This window comes from Octopus bimaculoides, chromosome 8 (assembly GCF_046866305.1).
Source record: "Octopus bimaculoides isolate indiv1 chromosome 8, ASM4686630v1, whole genome shotgun sequence".
NCBI lineage: Eukaryota > Metazoa > Mollusca > Cephalopoda > Octopoda > Octopodidae > Octopus > Octopus bimaculoides.
Genome location: NC_142935.1, coordinates 82,027,762 through 82,052,761, shown reverse-complemented (window position 1 = coordinate 82,052,761; position 25,000 = coordinate 82,027,762). Strand labels below are relative to the sequence as shown.

General features: G+C 35.9%; 1 protein-coding gene across 2 annotated transcripts in view; it reads right to left on the bottom strand.

The window, feature by feature from the left end:
- The window catches only part of LOC106878501 (polycomb group RING finger protein 2), a 390,185-nt gene that overhangs the window by 303,377 nt on the left and 61,808 nt on the right, over nucleotides 1–25,000 (bottom strand). The window lies entirely within an intron of this gene.

The window sequence follows — 25,000 nt, the reverse complement described above, 5'->3', positions numbered from 1 at the left end:
AGTTCAGCAGGTTAACATTATTGGTAGACTAGGTTAAAATGGACGGGTAAACTAAAAATGAAACCATTAAATTTGTTAAATAAATGGATCTGACATTCATAACCTGTTAAATATAGGTTGACATTTGACAAAGACAAAACAGCTAACTATGTGTGTCTTTTGATTGTTAAGTCACTATATTACCAACCTGACAGCGTTGTTGCCCACCAGCAAGTGATCTCTAAATAATAAAGTAGTGAAGGTGAAAGGTGGGGGGCCAATACCGGATACTTTTCGTTACAAAGAAGTAATTTAAAATAAAGTAATATAATGAAAGTATAGACAGTAAGAGGACTTGCAGAAGTATTTTCACGAGGACGGTGACTTTATACTTGATGGATATCCTGATTGGCTCAACATATGATAGAGTCTATGTGTTCATGTATATGTGTGTGTGTGTATGTATGTATGTATGTATGTATGTATGTATGTATGCATGACTGTATGTATGCATGCATGTATGTATGTATGTATGTATATATGCATATATATATAATGTCATATTGCATCATATTAATGTTTTCAAACAGAAAATATAAAGACATTGACCCATATCGATGCCTAGTTGTAACTTTCACTTTGATACTTCATCATACTCTGGAATTCCGGATCCAGTTGATCAAGGAAACAGCATGCTCGTGAAATTAACGTGCAAGTGGCTGAGTACTCCACAGACACGCTTACTCATAACATAGATCTCAGAGATTCAGCGTGACGCAGAGTGTGACAAGGCCGGCCCTTTCAATTACAAGTACCACTCATTTTCGCCAGCTGAGTGGACTGGAGTAACATGAAATAAAGTGTCTTTCTCATGAAAGACTAAATGAGTGTCTGTATTCGTTGAAATACTTTATGGATAAAAAAAAAAAAAAGGTGGGAAACGTTAAGGAAGTTTATCCCGCTTCTGTACCGTGAGATATATATATGAGATCGCCACTGAGGACAGTCCATATTGATGCGCAAGAAGGAAAGGTATAGATGTAGCTTTGATAGAAAGATGTCGATGATGGGAGACTGGTGAAATGGGTTCGAGCATGGATTAAGTTTATTACACATTTATTTGAAAAACAAAATATATGTAGAAAGGAATGAATTAAATAGTAAGAAAAATAATAATTTAAGCTATAATATTGACACAGTGGAAAATAAAGATGCAAAGGAAATAGAAATATGCAAAGTAAAATATCGTCCATTGTTTGAAATATAGAACTGAAATACAAGTGACATAAAGTGAGAGAGATATTCAGAAAAAAACAGCATCACGAACATACAAAAGCACACACGCATATACTGTATATACATGCAGTTCACATACACACACGCTCATACATACGTGCACAGTTCAGTTGTATTATTTGCTCGACTAAGTAACTTCAAGCCTGACACACGTAAAAAAGGATCTGATCTTAACGTGAAATAACAAGACAAATAAATAAAGATAGCTACATGTATCAAGAGGGAGATGAACGTAGAGAGAAACTCATCAATTTCCAGAAAGAGTGAGTGAGAGAGGAGAGAGAGAGAGAGAGAGAGAGAGAGAGAGAGAGAGAGAGAGTGAGAAATATGTTTAAAGAGAAAGAGACAGAGAGAGAAAGAGAGACCGAGAGACAGAGACAGACAGACAGAGAGCTGGAGCGAGCGCACGTGAGAGAAAGAAAAAGAGAGAAAGATTGAGAGAGAGAGACAGAGAGAATTTGAAATATTTATAACGCTGAAATTAAATAAAATATATAAACAGAGAGACAGAGTGAGATAACAGAGCCAAACAAATATAAAGAAATTTAGTTGCACACCCATATATAGACACATACATACATGCATACATGCATACATACATACATACATACATACATACATACATACACGCACGCACACAAATACGCACACGTTTATGTACGTTCATTTTGGAAAAATAAAACAATGAAATGTTGATCGATATAAAAGAATTTAAGACATAAGAGAAATAAGACGACGATGTTGACGACGGTAACGTTGATGTTGATGAGGATATGACGTTGATAAAAAAAAACAAAACAAAAAAACAGGAAATATTTGAAAATCTATCAAAAGAAATGTATATTATATTTATGTGATTACAATTTAGAACAAGTAGAATATATAAACAGAATCAAAATGAAATCAAAATAAATAATACAACAACCTCATTAATGGCAAATATAATCAATACACACACACACACACACACACACACACACACAAATACATACACACACACACACACACACACACACACACACACACACACACACACACACGAGTGAAAGTGTGTATATATTTGTGCGTACGTCTGTGTATGCGTGTATGTATTTAAGTTTACTGGAAGTGGGAAACAAATACATGAATATTTTTAAAAGATTGCGTAAAAAAAATAGATTCTAAATATATTACACGAAATGCGTTGCAGAGAAATGAATGTAATTTGAAAACGCGTGTGTGTTTGCGAACGCGTGCGTGCATGTGTGTATGTGTGTGTGTGTATGTGTGCGTGTGCGCGCCCGCGTCCGTGTTCGCATGTACGTGTGTATGTGTGTGTGCGTGTTTGTGTGTGAGTGAGTGTGTGTGTGTTTGTGAATGAGTGAGTGAGTGTGTGTGTGTACACGACGACACACGCATGTACAAACCTATATGCTTTCATACGTACATAGATACATACACAAATAAAGAGTGGAAATTGAATTGTATAAAGAATCTATAGAAACAAGTAAAAGGAGTTTTGCATCATCCAAACATAAAAGTAAATGGAAATAGAATTTATGAAGCAATAAATAATAAAAAAAAAAGATTATCTGGGTTTTTCAAAGACACAAATAATAATAACAATAATAATAACAATAATAATAATAATAATAATAATAATAATAATAATAATAATAATAATAATGATAATGATAATAATAATAATGATAATAATAATAATGATAATAATACTAATACTAATAATAATAATGATAATAATGATAATAATAATAATAATAATAATGATAATAATGATAATGATAATAATAATAATAATAATAATAATAATGATAATAATGATAATAATAATAACAATAATAATGATAATAATGATAATAATGATAATGATAATGATAACAACAACAACAACAACAACAACAACAATAATAATAACAATAATAATGATGACGATGATGATAATAATAGAAAAGGCTAATGGAAGTAGAAGTGTCTGGCTGTTATAACTATATGGAAATAAGAAAAACATGGCAATTATTGTATTTAAAAAGACATCAGCCTCACAAGGAACAAGGAAGAGAGAGAGAGAGAGAGAGAGAGAGAGAGAGAGAGAGAGAGAGAGAGAGAGAGAGAGAGAGAGTCAGACAGACAGATAGACAGTGACAGAGATAGAGAGAGTGAGTGGGTGTTGGTGTTGGTGGGTGTATGCATGAGTGAGTGTACGCGTGTGCGTGTGTAAGTGAAAAACAGTGAGAACGGTAGATGTTTGTGCAGAATTCAATGGTGAATGAAAAACTGCGAAAACTGAGAGAAAATATATAATGAAACTTCTACTACTACTACTACTACTACTACTACGAATAATAATAATAATTTAGGCACCAGGCCAGAAATTGGGGGTGGTGAGATTATCGCTTGCATTAACCCCAGCGTTCTACTGGTACTTATTCTATCAACACCGAAAGGGTTGAAGGCAAAATCGTCGACCTCGGCGTAATTTGAACTCAGAACGTCGAGACGGACGAAACGCCACTAAACTTTTTTCTAGCTAACGATTCCCCCAGCTCGCCGCCTTTATTGTAATAATGATAATAATAATAATGATAATAATAATAATAATAATAATAATAATAATAATAATAATAATAATAATAATAATAATAATAATCAAGATGAAGAGTGCGATTCGAATGTATAGATGTTTTATTCGTTATTGTATTTAAAAAGACATCAGCCTCACAAGAAACAAGGAAGAGAGAGAGAGAGAGAGAGAGAGAGAGAGAGAGAGAGAGAGAGAGAGAGAGAGTGAGATAGAGAGAGAGAGAGAGAGAGACAGACAGATAGACAGATAGACAGTGACAGAGATAGAGATTCTATACAATCGAATCGCACTCTTCGTCTTGACTATTTACCTTTGTGAAGAGTTACGTCAATCCTTTTTTTAAAATATAATAATCATAATAATAATAATAATAATAATAATAATAACAATGATGATGATGATGATGATAATATAGGGTCTAATTATACATTGACTGAGGACTCGGCATTAAGTTCGAAGTTATCTTCCGTAGTTTCTGCTCATAAAGAAAAATTAGACCCAGACCCAACTACTTTCTCATTACATATTTAAAATTTGTTTAAGAATTTGCTCCTGTCTCAATTGTTAAATATTTCCCACTATCCCTTATTCTCATTTATCACGACTGATTTTAATGACTACTTACATCAGTCGGACAGATTTTTGTCAAACATGTAATTAATATCAGCTAGTATCAGTTTGCAACCTGTATTTTCTTTTGTCTCTCTGAGTTCAATATTACGGTCCGATGATGACCTCGTACACTTTGACATCCATCTGACCAGAGTTGATAATATAAGTACCAGTCATTTTCTGAGCTCTGATCGATTATATACTTCCCTTGCTAACTGGCGGCAAACAAGATAAATGTAATGTTTCTAACACAGACACCCAAAAGACTTTGAAACTAAAATGCGATTTGTTTTGTTTTTTAAGATGCTAGCTTTGACCTTTTATCTAAGACATACATTTGATAATTGGAGGAGAGTCAGATTATAAATAACCTTTATAAGTAAAATACTTGCTTCACACTTAGCGATGACGAGAATGTTTGTCAGTTAAGTAGTATTCTAAATGACAGTCAACGAACAACTACACTGTACATTTTACCAATTATGCTTTCCGTAATCCAACTCAGACCTCCTTAACTACATTATAATGTTGATGGTGTGTTAGTCGTTTGACAGGAGACAGAAAAGGTATTTCTCTATAAGCATATTTTATCCCTCCATTCAATGAAACATCTCTCCATTCATCCACCGACACACACATATCTGATTGCACATACACAAATATGTATACACAAAGATATATTTATGTGTGTACGTATATGTGTGCTGTATACACAAATGCATATAGTGTATATAGAGATTTTTTATATACAAATATGCACTTATGTATCTATCTATATATAGTGGTACTTATTTTATCGACTCCTATAATAAGAGAAAAGAACATGGACATAACTTTGTAGTCCACATTATCCTGTAAGGAGCATAAGACTGGTTTCTCGGTTTCTCTGACGTATATTTCTCTGGTATAGATATCCTCGCTGGAGTGGACACCGGTCCGTCGCAGAATTACTTATTCTTGCCAACTGAATGGACTGGAGCAACGTGAAATGAAGTGTTTTTGCTCAAGTACGCAACGCATCGTCCTGTCCTGAAATCGAAACCCACAATCTTACATTCTAACACCATAACTATCAAGCAATGCGCCTCCACATGGACATAACTTGGCACTCATTTATTCCAGTTGTCACGTATCTTTCAGTATTCGGCAACACATGATGTTACGCAATAAAAGCAAGCAACAGATGCAACTTATAAAGGTCTGCACGAAGCAAGCACGTCCTCAGACAATTGAAGAACAAATACACACACACATATACACACACATATAAATGCATGTATGTATATATATATATATATATATATATATATATATATATATATATATATATATATATATATATATATATATTAGGATCCAAGTAAGCTCCGAGCATATATGCAGCTAGCATAGATGATAAAAAGTGGACAATATGGATAAAACGCGGTTATTAACATCGTAAAATACACACTTTGTCCCATATTAAAATCAAAGAAAACTTCGATAAGCAGACAGTCAGCGTACGAGACACAGCTTAGCAAATAAAGTTGCTAAAAATGCGAACATTCCGATAATGTAAGGAATGAAAATTTTAAAAAACGAACTACGATCGTTTCATGGCTAAAACAATATTTACTACGTAACTTGCATAGATCCCATTTAGTTAATCCTCAGGTCGAGTGGAGATGAACAAATGAATTACCATAATTCACAACATGAATTATTCCTACTGTGGCTCGTTTGGTAATTCATTTGTTCATCTCCACGCGACAATGTAAACAACTTGTAGGTAACAAGACCTGAAGATTAGCTAAGCTGGCTCTCTGTATATTACAAGTTACATATTTTGTTAAAGTGATGTTCTAGTCATTTCAGATTTAAAAAAAACTGATATATTGTAAAATTTACTTTTTCTATATTCCTTGAAATAATTGGAAAGGGAATACAGCTAAGACCTTCAAAGAGATGCTCCAGCTGAGCCAGAGGGTCGTGGGAGTCGAAAACTCAGACACCTCCTCCATTGAGGCCTATCATAAACAACAGTCATTAGACTCTCTGGCTGGATTTCCAAGCTTTACCTACTGAGATTATAGATATTATCCAACCATTTCGTTCTTGGTCTACACTTATGTCGTTGCCGATTAGCTCGGTTTGAAAAATACGTCTTGCGATTCTTTCCTGCAACATACTCGTAATACAGGAGCTATAACTTCTCAAAGCGCAAAAGTAGCGGCTCGATTTGGAGAAACTCTTTGAACTCCGATCTACGTAACCTATCGAGAAACGTTACTCTAGAGACCCTCGAGGAATCCTCCAGGGGAACACCATTTTGGTCACTTCTATTCGCGATCTTTCTCTTTCGGTTATTATCCAGCATTCATGACAAAAGGCAAGGATATGCACTAAAATCGAATGGAATTTACGTAGTTTCGCTATTTTGTCAACTTTTATATATACGAGTGTACAGTTATTTGTCTACCGAATTTTCCTCACGAAATATTGCTCCGGTTTAAACTATACTAAGAAAGACATTTTCAGAAGATGCCATGGGATGAACTTTTGAACTGATTAATTTCTGTGAATGTGTGTGTGTGTATGTGTGTATGGATTTGTGCTCGTCCCTCTTACCGTTTGACAATCAGCACGTCCCCCGGTAGTTGCGAGGGACGTGCTTCCCGGATCGGGAAGTGATTAATAGAATAAGTACCAGAATTTAAAATAAAAAAGAAAGGCACCAGTGCCGATTTATTCGATAAAAACCCTTCAATTGTACGACAGTAATGCCCCAGCGTTACGACATTACAATTACTCTGAAACAAGCGAAAACATGTGTGTGTGTGTGTGTGTGTTTGTAATCAGCAGAAGATTCTAAGTGACTCAAGGACCGAGAGTTTCATGCATAGCAGTATTCAAACTGGCTTTAAACCAGATAAACAGAAATCAAATCTTGCGTCTATAAATATTTTGCTTTTATTTCAATTGACAGAAGTTGAATATTCACTTCCTAGATTTGAGTGTGTATAAATATAGATAGCTAGCTAGATAGATATAGATATATAGATGTATGTGTGTGTGTTGCATGTATGTATATATGTATATATATATATATATATATATATATACATATATATATATATATATATGTATATATATATATGTATATATATATATATATATATATATATATATATATATATATATATATATATATATATATATATATATATATATATATATATATATATATATATATATCAATAATACTAAAACTCTAGAGATGTTTGTGTGTACCCGAATTATCAAATTCTTGTGATATCTGGACTTCTATTTATCAATGAAAAGATTAAACACAATTTTTGTTTGCTATATCTTGATAAAAAAAGAAAACATGGCTTCCGTGACGTCAACACACATACACACATACAGAATACACACACATATAATGAATGTCATGGCGTGTCAATCAACACAAGCACACGTCCGCTATCTGAGGCACATACACACACGAAGTCTTCGCACTCTCTAAGAAAAAAAAAAAAAAAAAAAAACGTCGGCTTTTTAGCGTACACAATATTTTAATCGGCTAGATATATTTTTTTATTTAATGTGATTTCAAAAATGTAAGTTGCTTGTGCAGTAAGTATTTGTATTTTAGCTTTCTTCGAACAGACAATATTTTAATGTTTTTTTTTCTTTCGTTAATTTCCGTTCGTTAATTTCTGTAAAATTCTTTTGTTTATTTACTTTTGTTTTAAAGTGAAAGAGAGGAGAAAGTAAAAGATGTACGTAAGTTTATATGAAATGGACGTGTGTGTTTGTGTGGAAGAGAGAGAGAGGGAGAGAGAGTGAGTGAGTGAATGAACGTGTGTGTTCTCATGTATGTGTAAATGTCTCTCTCTCTCTCTCTCTCTCTCTCTCTGTCACACACACACACACAGACACGTCCATTTCATATACACGTTCATACATCTTTCACTTTCTCCTCTCTTTCACTTTAAAACAAAAGTAAATAAACAAAAAATATTTTACAGAAATTAATGAACAAAACCAGCTGAGCCGGATGACAGTTCTGAGAGTCAAAGCGAAAGATCGCTCCGAGGGAATACCATTACAAAAAGTATTTGGAGTGCCTTCAACGTATCTCAACTCCGAAAATTTGGCTGCTATTTCTGGCATGCCCTGCTACTACGTAACAGGTATTTGCGATAAAGGACCCGAAATAGGATCTGTTACATGGTAGCAGGGCGTGCAAGAAAGAGAAGCCAAATCTTTCCTTTACGCGGGATTTCGCTGTCACATTCGCAGAAAGCATGCGAAATAACCTGGAAAAGAAAAAAAAACCCCGGAACAAAACTTCGTTGCTGAGAAACTCTGACTTTCCAGGTGACCCAACGGATAGTCTAGTATGTATATAAATACATCTTTATGTTATATTTTACTTGCTTCAGTCATTTTTGACTGTGGCCATGCATGCTGGATTACTGTCTTGAAGGATTTTAGTCGAGCAAATCAATCCCAGGACTTATTCTTTAGAGCCTGGTACTCATTCTATCGGACACATTTCACGGACTGCTAGTTCACAGGGACATAAACGCATCAATAGCGGTTGTCAAGCGGTGGTGGGTGTACAATCACAGACACATAGATACATACACACATATATAAATACATTATATACATATATATATACGACGGGATTCTTTCAGTTTCTTTTTACCATATCCGCTCACAAGGCCTTGGTCGGCACGAGGCTGTAGTAAAAGACACTTGCCCAAAGAGCCACGCAGTGGGACTGAACCCAGAGCCATGTCGTTAGGAAGCAACCTTATTACTACACAGCCAGATTTGAATCTGTATATGTATTTGTGTATGTACGTGTGCATTTATATATGCATTTATACATATATAAGCGTATGCAGCTATAATCATTAGATTGTATTTGAGAGAAAAGTAGCTGACGAAAGAAGAGAGAGAGATAGAGAGAGAGGAAGGGCAGTGAGGGGTGACAGAGAGAGACAGACAGACAGACAGACAGAGAGGGGAGACAGAGAGAGGGGAGACATACAGACAGACAGATAGACAGAGAAGAGATGAATGCCAGAATATATTTGTCTGTTGTTTGAGTGAACGCGAACATCTATTTATCTCCTATATGGTCTGTGTCCCTGCGTTTGTATATGTTACTCAAAGTGTGTGTTTGTGAGCGTGTGTGTGTGTGTCTGTCTGTCGCTCTTTCCTGTGTCTGTGTGTATGATTCTTTCTCTCACTCCTCTTTCTCTCTCTCTCTTTTCTTTTGCTCTTCCTTTCTCATTCTCTCTCACTCTCTCTCTCTCTCTCTCTCTCTCTCTCTCTCTCTCTCTCTCCCTCTCTCTTTTTCTTTCTTTCAGTTTGCTTCTATCGATCGGTAACTCCTAAATGTAGCTGACAGGTTGTTGAGAAGAATTTCATACACTATTGTATATATTCATGCAGGGCAGTATGACCTAATTCAGATGGAAAGCTGGCACACCTTGTATAATGTCTATGCGTCTATAGGTGTTTGTAAATATGCGTGTGTGTTTGTTCGTGTATATGTGTGTGTGTGTGTGTGTGTGTGTGCGTCAACGTCTGTGTGTCAGTGTCTGTGTGTTTGTGATAAGTAGGAAGGAGGATAGAGAGGGAAGAAGAACATGCGGGGAAGAGGTGGTAGAAGAAATATCGGGTATGGAGAGAGGCAGAACAAAGCATTGTTTAACAATAACACACGTATGTATACGCAAGACTCAGCCGCAGACACACTCTTGCAATTACAGTCCCCACGCCGACACACATACTCATGTACACAGACACACACACACACACACACACACACACACACACACAAATGAACACACGTAAAGACACAGATATACATACATACAGACATATATATATATATATATATATATATATATATATATATATATATATATATATATATGTCTGTATGTATATATATATATATATATATATATAAATATATATATATATATATATATATATATATATATATATATATATATATATATATATATATATATATATATATATATATATATATATATATATATATATATATATATATATATAAAAATTGTAAATGCAACCACGACCTGGTGCTTACAATTGTCAAGTATTACCTCTAACATTTACTTTATATATATATATATATATATATATATATATATATATATATATATATATATATGTCTGTATGTATATATATATATATATATATATATATATATATAAATATATATATATATATATATATATATATATATATATATATATATATAATATATATATATATATATATATATATATATATATATATATATATATATATATATATATATATATATATATATATATATATATATATACATACAGACATATATATATATATATATATATATATATATATATATATATATATATATATATATATATATATATACATACAGACATATATATATATATATATATATATATATATATATATATATATATAAATATATATATATATATATATACATATATATATATATATATATATATAAATATATATATATATATATATATATATATATATATATATATATATATATATATATATATATATATATATATATATATATATATATACATACAGACATATATATATATATATATATATATATATATATATATATATATATATATGTTTATATATGTTCGTGTGTTTCTATGTATGCATGTATGTATGTACGTAAGCATATGGATACAAAATACACACGCACACACATGGTAGAAATCAATTCTTGCTTGAAATCGACCATTTCTTGGAAAGTTATGAATTTCTTGTTTTGCTATAGAAAACCGAAAATAGAGGGTAATCAACAAACGTATATATCCCGGGATTTGGCTTTCCCCTCACCTTACTCTCTTTCCTCTTTTGAATTAGCAATTCAAGAAAACATAATAACCGTCCTCCTCCTTATGCATGAGCAGCACAAACCTAGAGCCAATCCATGCTCTTCAAATAATAGTCCACACTATCGCAAAGATAGGTCTTTCTCTTTTGAGACAGAAACTACTTACATCTACAAAACTCAAGTGAGATCTACAATAGTTTGTTGATCCCAATTCTGATATGGGTGACAGCCACACACACACACACACACACACACACAGAAATCCTGCAATGCATTGAGAGAAAGCTACCAGACCAATGACTAGCCATCACACTCCAACTTTAATCCACAAACTTATTTTCTCCCCTTTGCCTTTCCAACCCTTACTTACAATGGCCTCTGTTCCTTTCCACATCTCTCCTCTTACTGACCTCTACTTTGGTCACCCACATTATGTCCAGCTCTCCGACCCTGTATAAACCAACACAGTAGTTTTTTTCTTCTTAAAACTTTGTTCCCTCGGAATTTCCTCCCTGCACACCTTTGCTGCTGTCGTCCAATTACTACGATGTAAATGGGACATTAACAATATCAGTTTCACTAGTGATAGAAGGCCTTTGAAATCAACTAATAATACGCATACATACATACAAACAGACAGACAGACAGAAATGCATACAGTTTTTATATATGGGCTATAATTTACCTTTCTCCTTTTTATCATAGGTGCACCGGTCTATTTAACTACTGATTATCATAAAAGCCTAAAAATACTGCACTTCACTGAAAAAAACAAAAAAAACAAAACTGATTGGCATCTTCCAAACTAGAGGCACAGTAATAATTTGCTAACCATTTCTGGGTGAACGAGGACAGTATTCTAGTGAACCACTTCGTCCTTTTCACTCGTTTGGTAAAATCTCATGAAAGTAGGCACCCTTACATTAACGATGGCTGTGTGGAGGTGTCCTATCTGGCTGTGATTAAAATCGACATCTTCAAATTCCACTTGAATCCCAGCGTGACAGATTGTTGTAGCGAGTTGAAGTAAATCGGAGCAGTTATAGTACCGTCCAAAAAGGCTGGTCTAATCAATCCAATTAAACCGCACCATACTCTATTAAATTAATATGTTGCTTCTGCGCAATATGCAGGGGGTGCAAGCAATTAATGCGATTAATTCAACCATTTAATTTAAATGTAGCATCGTCTCTTTAAACAATCTTTGTTGGAAATTGTACTTCTTGCAATATTTTGCCAGGTATATCACTTGCAAATACCACTCTTCGGTACGGACCATCTTCATCGAGGAAATGTAGTTCTTCGAATAATTCTTTTCTAATGACAATGTTTTAAAATGTGATGGACGACGCTTGTTTTTAAAACTCTTGTCGTAGATTTTCTTGGATTCTGGCAATACGTTTCTAACACCCATTCTAGCTTTGTGGGTCTTGTCCTTAGTGCGGTCTCCCATATCATGCACAGTTCCACATGCTTCTGACCTCTCACTCATTCGAGTGTTAGTAAATCGCGTTGGTGGATGTGTTTGAAACACACTGTCGTGCATCGACTGTGTTTTCAAATTTCCAGTACCACTTTAGAATAACAGTCCTCAGATGAAAGCATAGTCTAGTTCCTTTCATTCTTTCTAGTGGGTTAAATCTAAAAAAAGAAGTGAAAATTAAGCGAAGCATCATCTGTTAAAGTGGGTGTGCATTTTTTGGATACCCTGTACGCATACATTGTGTATATATATATACATATGTATGTATGTTTGTGTGTGTGTGTGTGTGTGTGTGTGTGCGTGTGTGTGTGTGTGTGTGTGTGTGTGTGTGTGTGTGTGTTTGTGTATGCGTGTGTGTGTATGTGTGTAGTAATGAACAAGAAGGGACAGCTCAATTATCTCTTGATTTTGTACGGCATTCCTTCCTTTATTAATTACCATATATAGGTGGATAATTTTATAATATCGTAACTCCCATGCATTCTAAAAAAAAAAAATCTAAGATTATTTGGCATGTCTTGAATGGAGCTTTCTGTTACTCCAATATATTTCTTTGTGTGTATTCCTCCTACTTCTACTTTATGGACCACTGTCTCTATATTGCATCGACGATCTAGGATTAACAGTGAGTTAACCATCAACCCTTACTGAGCTTCCCACCTTTGCTTAGAACTTTGAGGCGTTCATATTTTTTTTTGTACTAGATGCCCATCTGAAGGAAACCCTTCAGTTAAATCTATCGAATAATTTCTGATACTTATGGCCCTTTGTTAAACGCTCTCCATTAATCTAAGGAAGAGCCTTCCCACGCAGGTTTTCACGTTGAGTGAGAAATGTGGGGCAAACCGGAGGACTGTACAGCAGCATTTTCTCTTATGGATGTTAGGATCAGGCATATAGGTGAAGCGGTCCTTAATCCAGCTAGCTGCTGGAGTTCCGTTTTAATAGGGGCTGCTGTATCAAGGACTTCTTCATTTGAAATCCGTCAACTGACACCGTTCAGAAGGTTTACACACACACACACACACACACACACACACACACAAATATATATAAAAATAGTTGCTTTTGGATCGCTTCATGAATCATTGATGTAATCCTACTTACAACCACCCTACTCGAAGAACAGCAGCACATCTAAACTCTACGAAGATACTAATCGATTACGTTCAGTCCTATCTCTCTCCTTGTGGAAATTGCCTAGTCAGTACTCAGATCGCTATTTTGCTGAAAATCTGATCAGTTATCTTCCTACCAAAATAACATAAGATGTGCTACTGATGTCGAGTTAGGTCTTCTCATTAGAACATCAGTACTTTTCTTCTTTTTATGGGATTGTTGTCAGCCATCACTTTAAACTCTATCTCTTTCTCAAAGACAAGTTTCAGTACATTTTTGATAGGAAGTCAATTGATTCACAAGTCTTTATTTAGTGGTGTTATTTTTCTGAATTGCTCTCACCACACTGTAGTCAGTGCTTTTGTAAGTGGATAGTAGAGAAACAGAAGAGATTTTAAAATGAAAAATAAAGAAGACAATACAAATGAAAGATGCTTACTGTGTCAACCATATCATTTGAAAGCTTTTAGAATGTAAAATACTAATAAACTATTAGAACGGCTATTATATCTGTTGAAAATCTATTTAGGTGATATCAAATCTCATCTAATTTCCTTTCCAGATAGCAAGCAAAGCCAATCAACAAATAAACACTATGGTGTCAACTTGCACTCAAATTGTTTTCAAGCTTGTTTACCAGATTTTGAGATATCATAGTTAATGCAACTAACTCGTCAACAATATTCCGGTTATCTTTTTAAATGTACTCTCAAGTGGAATCGAATGTAGAAGTGTGCATTGACAACCATTATGATAAACAGTAGGCGTCTGATAAATATTCATTTCGATTTCAAACTGTTTTATGATACGGTTCGTTATTTATTTATTGATGTCACACAATCACACAGATCACGTGCTCCATTTTCCGAGTGGCTTTAAACGTTAGTGATTTATGGGTGCTTGTTAAGCCTGTAAAGAATCAGTGATTAGAGGAAGTATCTGAGGTCACTAAACTTTCGAGAAATAGTACTCCGAATTGCTCTAAATCACACACTACTGTCTTAAAAAAGGAAGACCTGATAGGATTATAAAACGTGCTAGATGCATTATATAATCCTACTATAAAAAATAACTTAAAATAAATATGAGTAGCTACGCTGGAAACGTCTTTAATTACAGATTTGCTCGATCATAGCTGAATTTGGGATTAAGTAACAATTACAGTGAAAATTATGTACCATAGACATGAACATTGTACCAATATCAATGAAGAAATACAAACTATTACCGGTATTTTGCTACATAATTTGATACTCAATTTGTAGGGTTACCACGTCGTTCAGTTAATCGAATTGTATAGCTTTAAGAAACATCTCTAGGAACCAGTCAAACAGACAATCATAAAATCATCGATCTATGAATCGATTTATCGCATAATTACTAACATGTTGACATTTGAAAACTTCTTAGCCTATACTTAATGATAATTTGTAAACACCAAATTATATATCGAACACTGGTAGGAAAAGCTATTGCATGAAACAATTATATAAATTATTATGTTTCTTATTCTTCTTATTGCTGTTGTTATTGGTGTTAAGGCGACGAACTGGCAGAATCGCTAGCACGCCGGACAAAATGCTTAGCGGCACCTCGTCCGTGTCTATGTTCTGAGTTCAAATTCTACCGATGTCGACTTTGATTTTTTCATCCTTTCGGAGTCGATAAATTAAGTACCAGTGAAACATTGGGGTCGATGTAATCGACTTACCCCCTCCCGCCAAACTTCAGGCTTTGAAAGGATTATTATTATTACTATTGCCGTTGTTGCTGTTAAAAAGCTGAGTTGGCAGAATCGTTAGCACATCGGGCAAAATACTTTACAGCATTAGACCCTTCTTGACGTTCTGAGTTCAAATTCCGCTCAGGTCGACTTTGCATTTCATCCTTTCGGAGTCGATGTAATCGATTTACACTCCCCGAACTTGCTAGCCTTCTGCCAAAATTTGAAATTATTATTATTATATTTGCTGCGGAACACATCGGACGAATTTTCGAACGCTCCAAGTAAGTTCGTTTCAAAAGATTTATTTACACCAGGTTTAGTGTCTTTTTGCAATAATTATTTTATTCCAAGTTGTGAATAGAAGCACCAGGAACCTATTACTGGTTTTATATGGTTGTGTAGCCACTAGAGGGGCGATTTTCGGCCCACCAAATAAATTCAGTGGGCGTTGAAATTTAATGGAATCAATACAACTCAACAGGATGGCAGAATTCGCCTTGAAAGAGTTGAGGAAAAATAAAACAAACCCTCCTACCAATATGGTAACAAATGAAGACTTCTCTCCCCGTCCCTCTGTCACGGGCAACACAATAGGGGAAGGGGAGGAGGAGAAGAACAAGATCGACATGGTACAAAGTGCAACGCATAGTAGCAATAATAGAATCAGAAACACTAATAGCGGTTGAAATGACAACAGCAGCAGCGGCAACATTGACAGTAGCCGCAGCAATAGTAGTAGTAGTAGTAGTGAGAGCAGCAACAGCCACGAAAAAGAAAGCAACAGCAGTGGCAGCAGCGATAGCAACAACAATAACAACAACGACATCAAAAGTGGCGACAAGCAACAACAACAAAACCGATACCAACGACATCGATAAGAACGACAACAACAACAGCAGCAGCAGCAGCAACAGTGACAACAACTAAAACAACAACGAAAACAATGCAAATAAAAATATAAAAGATAGTTTTGCAGCAGTAACAGCCAAGACCAAACACCGATATACTGTAGACCTCACAAATAGGGAGCAGAGAACAATTGGGCAAATCTGACAATCCCAACAGAAGCAATTGAGACAGTGGAGAGAAGAACGTTGCAGACACGAAAAGAGCGGCTTTGATAGCCCAAGTAGATACTGAGGCGGCGCTGAGGTGCATAAGAAATGACATGGAATTCATAGCGAGGGGCAAACAATACAGCACCATTTCGGTGCTGTTTAAATCAAAAGCCCTCGCTGTGAAACATTCAATGAGCCCCTGCAAAACCAGCAAAGTCATCATTTACGCCTTCCACATGGGGAAATGTACAGCCCGTGTCCGCATTCCTAGAATCTTCCCAGGATTAGATATTTGGTGGCTACTGGGATGTGTAATCATGGAGGTAACGGATACTGTCCTTATAGAGGCGACAAGAACTGCCAGGAGGACTGGTCAGGGGTTGACCTAGAGATACTTCTCCAGATCAGACCCGAAAACATTAAAAAAATCCCAGACCACATCAGTCCCCAGAACGAGACGGTGATGCATATCATGACTGAAGGCAAAAGGCCTAATTGTTTCAGGTGTAGAGAAACGACTCATTTGGGTGCTCGCTACCCCCTACGGCCTCCACTACTGCCTTTGCTGGGACGAGAACCACAAACATCACCAGCGCCGGAAAAACCACCAGCAACAACACCAAAGACATTAACCACACTAGGGGGGAAAACAAGGAAAACTCTTCCACCCCCCTCACACCAAACAAAAATACACACATAAACAAGATTATAAACATACACACTGACACAAACGTACTTACAGTTACAGACCCTTCACCTTCCAGGAGTGAAGATGAAGGAAAACTGAAAGGCCAAAAAACAAAAGAAAAAAAAGTGACAACAAAAGAAAAACTCCACAAGGCATAAAAACACCCACGATAAAAACTACAAACACCACCCACGCAGACTTCCCCCCCCCCCAAATACTAACACAAACACAACCAACACAATCGCTATCATCAGAATCCCCCAAACGCAAACAACCCAAACAGATACTTACACAGACATCTAAAACTGCAGATAGCACACTCACAACACACACAGAAACAACAATACCATCACCTTCCCGGAGGACGTAGGAACCCCGAACGTGAGACCCTCATTAAGACTCTTAAAGGAGTTTCCTAAAAGATCCCAACAACTATAGAGGTCGAGCCACCCGACCTTCACAAGACACCGGGAGATAAGTAAACCTTTGCTTTCTCACTTTAGCTTGACAACATAGGCCATACTAAGAGTAGGATTTTTACATGTGCGAGGCCTGGGTTCACTCTAGAAGCAGAGACGCCTGCTCATCAACCTCAGGTCTCTACAACTGAATATAATTGCTGTCCGTGAAGCCAGGATTTCCAATATACGTGTACTGGCCCCTATGTTCGACAACTACCAGATTTCTGCATCTGTTAGTCGGCCGGGAATGGAAGGTGGAGTGGCAGTGCTGTTTAGGAAAGAACTGGATCTCGAAGTAAAGTCGATCTTTCGGGACCCGAACGGAAAGTTGGTGGTCCTGGTCGTGAGCAAAAGTGAAGGTAGTGTCTTTAGACTGGTGGCCGTCTATGTTCCGATCGGAACCAAACGGCCAGATTTCTTTAGGCGTCTGGAGGCCTTTCTAGGTACGTCTCGCCCTTTACTGTTAGTAGGGGACTGGAACGGAATTTTATATCAAGGTTGGGATTGTGTGGGAGTAGCTGATAGAAGAGGGGAGTGCAAAAGCCTCAAGCACCTTATCAGCAAGTACCGACGAGATTTCTCTAATGCACCAGTGTGGACCTGGACCAACCATTTAGGGTCATCTAGATCGTATATAGATAGGATTTTCACTAGAAAAATAGATAGTAACAGTGTAGGATGTCCACTTTTTAAAACGGTCGCCTATTCAGACCATAAGTTTGTAATCTGTACAGTCAACATAGATAAGACGCGTAGGCTAGGACCCGGTTACTGGAAGCTAAACATGTTTCTGACACGTATGGCTTACAGGGACCGGGTCAGTAATTTAGTTAAGCAGAATTTGACAGGGGCTGTCGTCAACAACAGGTGGTCGGCGGCTCTCAAAAGAGAGATTAGAGTAATATCGATAGGGTTTAGCTAAGAAATAGCGTTAGAAAAATAGAAAAGAGGAGGAGTTAGTAGCTAAACTAGACGAGACAATTAGTAGTGGCACTACTAAGTAGTGCTCGGTTGTTCGGAGAAAGTGGTAGAGCGGAGACGGTGGCGGATATCAGTTTCTACCTCGACGGCTTGCCGCATCTCTCGACGGCTGAGCGCTGCAAAGGGCAAATAACTTCAGCCGAAATTCAGGACGCCCCTTGTCGGTTGCAGGTGGCAAAAGTCACCAGGCTTAGATGGACTGCCCTATGAACTTTACGTAAATATGCCAGACTTGTTCTCTAATCTCCTCGAAGTGCTTAACAGCAACTGGCAGCAGAACGGGAGTATCTCCAGTTCAGTGAGCCGGAGCGCAATGACGTTGATAAATAAAGACGAAAACAAGAGGGACACATTAGATAATTTCAGGCCCATAACACTGCTTAATACAAAGTTTAAGATTTTGGCCAAGGTATTAGTAAAGTGGTTGGTGCTTGTCGTCGAGGACTTGGTCGCAGGGCGCAAAGCTGCGCAATCTCGACTACGTCCATACAAGACAACCTCCACCTCGTGCGATACATCATAGAAAGGGTAGGGTGTAAACCTGGCTTCGGCGGGGCGCTGATCAATTAAGATTAATCGAAAGCATTCGATAGGGTCGAGCATCGATACCTGGAGGCTTTGCCCAAAGCGGCTGGCTTTGGCCCCGTCTTCAGAGGTTGGATCGCTGCAATGCACAGCGGCATCTGCTCGGTAGTCAACATTAATGGCCACATCTCTGAACCGATTCAGCTCTTCCGATTGGTCCGTTAAGTGTGCCCTCTCTCCTCTCATCTGTACGTTTTGATTCTTGAGCCTTTCCTACGGAAGCTGGACCTGCTGCAGGGCTAGAGCGATGGCCTCTTGGAGCTAATCAGCGGTAGCATTTGTCCAATTTTTTTGAACTGCCATGTTGGCTTGGCGATATTTATATATATATATATATATATATATATATATATATATATATATATATATATATATATATATATATATATATATATATATATATATATATATATTGTTGTACTTGGAGATGGTCATATTGCCAGTTTAGCCAATAAAAACACACGCACTGTATATTTGGTGTTAATTTGCTTCAGCTTTATATTACATTAATCTTAATCTTATTTCGGCCAGAGTTCTTTCGTCACACTTCTGTGACCTCATCAGTGGTCCTTTGTTTCCTTCTTTCTTATGTGTGTCTCACCATGTATGTATATATATATATATATATATATATATATAGTTTCACAATAGTATATATGACTTGTTATTAATAATAGCATGTTACAAAATGAATGCAAATTATTTCATTGGCATCGAAAATCTAAGATAAATGAATGTCAAATTGTAACACCCATTAATTAATTTGTGTGAAAGAGGAGCGAATGATTGTGTAGATGTGTAAGTTATCTGGTAGAGCTTGGGGTACCGAGGACAACAATGAAAGATATAGATATTATCTTCCGGTGTAGCTGGCGCAAATTACGTGACGACAGGTTGTGTGCATTGTACTGTTGTGTGTCATCACAATACAGTGTAATCTGTTGTCACTTGGACAAGAATGTCGACAACTTGTATTCATTGAAATGTTTTATTTGACAGACATAACAATAACACCAACAACAAAAGGAAGGTGAAGGGAAAGAATAAAAGCAAAATAATTAATTATACAATATTAAGAGATCCATTTATATATATTAGCGAACGGCGTTTGTTCATAGCCCCATACATGCATATATGCATGTGTGTGTATTTGTGTGTATATGAGTGAGTGTCTGAGTGCGAGTGTGTGTTTGTGTATGTGTGAAGAGAGAGAGAAGGGGAAAAGAAAGAGAGAAGGGGAAAAGAAAGAGAGAGAGAAAGAAGTAAGGGTGAGACAGAGAGTAACATATTTAAGACGTTTTTCCTTGTATTTCTCTGTGTCACAGTTTAGATTTGCTATATAGAATTGTTTGTAAATACAAGCAAATAATATACCTAGAAAACACACACGCGCGCACACACACACACATACACACACACATACACACGCACACACACACACACACAAGCATACACAATAATTCAGACACTGACACTTCTGTAACGTGTGTGTATGTGTGTGATATGTTACATTTCAAGAAATTATTCACTATATACAGTCTCTGGATTACGACTGTTTACTTTTTAAAACTTGGGTTATCATTTAAACCATCAGTGCATTAGATCATGTGCCTGTCTTGGATAAGAACAAGACGATGTAGAAGGCGAGAGCGGCTCCCTCCAGGAAACAAAATTATATCGCAATGTTGCAAATTCACCAGAAACAGGATCACTCATAATTTAATCAATAACATATGTATAATTTAAATTCTCTTTAAGGCAACTGAGGAAAACTTCGATGTTAATGGTAGTAATTTTGTCCCAAAATGAGTAATAAAAGAATGAGACATCAGTACGTCTCTGAGATATAGGAAGAATTTAAGAGATCTAACTGCAAAAGGCCCGTTTTAATTGAAGATTTGTTGACTTTAGCTAATATTGTACACAATTATAGATATCAGTTGGAAATAATATAACGATACCTCGTGGAGCACACACCTAATTTGTATATTATGTATTTAATATTTTCTCCAGTCTATCATTTATTTAAAAAGAATTTAGGAAGAAATGATGGCAAAATGAGCATTGACTATGTAGAAACTATAATGTGCAGTAAGGTAAATATTGTATAAGATTTCTATCAATATCGCGTCTATAAAATACGCTATACTGTCGTCGGATTGTACACGTGTGATTTCTAAGTAATGGACTTCTAACTGTGCCCAGAAACATCGTACGTACACACACACACACACACACACACACACACACACACACACACACACACACACACACACACACACACATACACACACACATATATATATATCTGCTAATAATGATTTCAAATTTTGGCATATAAGGCCAGCAATTTCGGGGAAGAGCATAAGTCGATTACATCGACCTCAGTGTTCAACTGGTACTTATTTTATGTGCGAAAATTTGATTTACTGAGATATAAATCACAAGTGTGACGTGATTATTTCTGGTTACGTTAGAGAAAAGTTATGTTTAGAATTGTTTAGGAGAAATAAAAGTACCTTCGTGGATCGAAACTGTGCTCAGTAAACTAATGAGTCAGTGATTAATTAAACCGTGCTTCCTGTACGTTTTTGTTGTTGCATCTGAAGCTACTGCTATTTAACTTGAGATTGAGCAAACTATTGATCGTAAATAATCCCGTTTGAGCATCCCGTCTTTCCTTATGGGCTCAGAGCCCAGAACCATGTTACCCAATGTGTCTTTTCCACAGATGGTAGCCTGTGATTTGCATGAGATTTGGCTGCTATTTTTTGCTGGTTGAGCGACTGCACATAATCATTATGTACAGCTACTGAGAAGTCAGAAATGGAAATCCGGTCATTAGAAAGGTGGGAAATAGAAGACATAGAAGACAGTCAAAAAGTAAAGGTAAACCAAGAAAGTTAGGAATATATCAGAAAGAAACCAGTAAGAGAAAATCAGTTCTCGACTGGTATTTATTTCATCCACCCCGAAGAGACGAAGTCAACCCCGGGGGAAGCTGAATACAGAGCGTAATGAATCAGAAGAAACACTGCAAGTTCGCCTAATGATGTAAGTTGGTATCATATATCAAGACATTCATAAAATCTTGCTGAATAAGATTAAATAAATTACTCAGTTCACTCTTCCGTTTCTTTCTTGTTTTCGTCTTCTAGGTAAGATGAAAAAAGAAATGATATATATATATATATATATATATATATATATATATATCAGAGTAAGCATGCGAAACAAGAGACATGCGAAACAAGGTGGAAAAAATAGTACTCGAATACCAGAGGTTGAGTAATATGCTTTATTAAAAAAGCAGCAAAAATATCACAAAACTGTCCGACGAACGGGTGCGTGAAACTCTGAGCAACAATTTTTGTGATATTTTTGCTGCTTTTTAATAAAGTACACGCGCGCACACACACACACACATATATATATATAAGCGACACATCGCTGATATTACAGTATGGGAAGCAGCAGATATTTTGTGCTAGTACAGCTGATACGTGTATTAATGTGAAACGAAGGACAAAATCTGGTAGCTATGTTCCTTTTACCGAAATGTAAAAATCTCTTTTGATTGATCGTTGCCATGGTTCGACTAAATACTTGTCAATATAAACTCCTCCATTTGACGCTATTCAATATGTGGAATCATTATAACAATCTCTACTTCTATTTGATGCAAGACACACGAGTAAAATAAGATTAATAAGGATTATGGGAGATTACAGATAATTTACTGTTCAATAAAAAAAGGGGTATGGCTGTCCGTATAGAAAGATATACTAGAAAACAATAATGGCTCAAGGGATTATAGTAAACGGAAGAATTATTGGAAATATATACACGATACAAATATTGTTTTGTTCTCGTTTTCGAGGGGCAATTTGTGGGAATATTGCGTTAATGACGTGTTAGATATGATTTCGCGCTAGATACTTGTGAATATATAGCATTGCTTAGAGGAAATAAACCAATGAATTATTGTGTTAAAATGGTAATTAGGTTAGTTGCAGAGCTATCTTTAGAAATATTATGTTACTCGGACCTCAGGTAGTGGATGTATTATGTTAATGGTTGTGGTAACTATGGAGATATTACATTAATTTGAGTGGTAACTAAGGAGACATGGTAGGTGGTGTTCTCAATATAAAGAAAATATGACAGTAATTGGAGTGCATACCGAGGAGAAATTACTAATTTGCATTGTAACTATGGAGATAAGGTGTTACTTCGAGTGATAACTAAGGAGATATGAGTGGCTGTGTGGTAGTGTGATATATTAGAGTGGTAACTACAGAGATATGAGATTCGTGTGATATAATTGGAGTGATAACTATGGAGATATGAATGTCTGAGTGGTAGCGTGAAAGACAGCTGTAATCGAGGTTCTTTACTGAAACAATTTTACTTTTCGTCTCTCCAGAGTTTATTACACGAGTAACAGACATCGTCTAAGGTCGATTTATACTTTACCGTCAAATGACGTTATTTATACTTCACCGTCAAATGACGTTATTTATACTTCACCGTCAAATGTGATGTTTTATACAATACGAAATTACAACTTTGAGGTGAACAGTGGACGTGACTGCAATCATAAAGCATTGCAGCCGATACAGTATTTTGTTTCGTCTATTATTACTGACTCCACTTCATACATGTATCATCTTTGCTCTCTAATACTTTTAGTGTCAATAAATGTCTCTCTTATGTTGACAATATATCATGTCATCTCTATGTTTAACGCAGAGCTTAGTGCATTTATAAGACTGGTACATGCAGAAGTCGGTTCCGACATTGATTTCCACCTGTAATTATACCAGTAACGTCCCCGAACAAGGTACGAATTCCACACAGTTTCCACTATCCTATACGATACGTGTTAAGTATTATATACATATTCAGAAAGCTTGGACATTTATAATAAAGAAAGAGCGAGAGAGACTCTATTGTAGTCTCTCGACATGCTAGGAATGGCAGCCAAATTCCCTTTAAGTTACACCCTTCCATCATAATACCTGGAAGAACGTATTGGAAGATATAGTTCGAAAGAAAAGGAGTGTGGGATAATCGTAGACCTACCCAGAGATCACGTATAGTTAGGCAAACAACAGAATACACAATAAATCTGAGGATATCAATTTTATGGGTAAATTGTTACTAGTTCTCAACTTAAAGTCATCATTTGTGACTATTTTGTTCCCCCTAATGGTTTTAAGGAAATTCACCACAGCAATAAAAATGAATCCCACCCCTCCAATTCCATTTACAGAAATGTTAATTCTACACTAGAATATTCAAAATATATTTACAAAGTTCGTGAGGTATGAAGTAATTATTTTTTTAAAGGTTGAAATTCGAAGTAGATAAAGCTATAAATAGTAGCGTGTAGAACATTAGGTTATAAGGCAAACTTGCAGTCTTCGACTTTTTTCCCATCCAAAGTTTTTTAACCCAATATTCCACATGCTATTTTTATAGCTTTATCTACTTTGAGTTTTACTGTTAACAAGA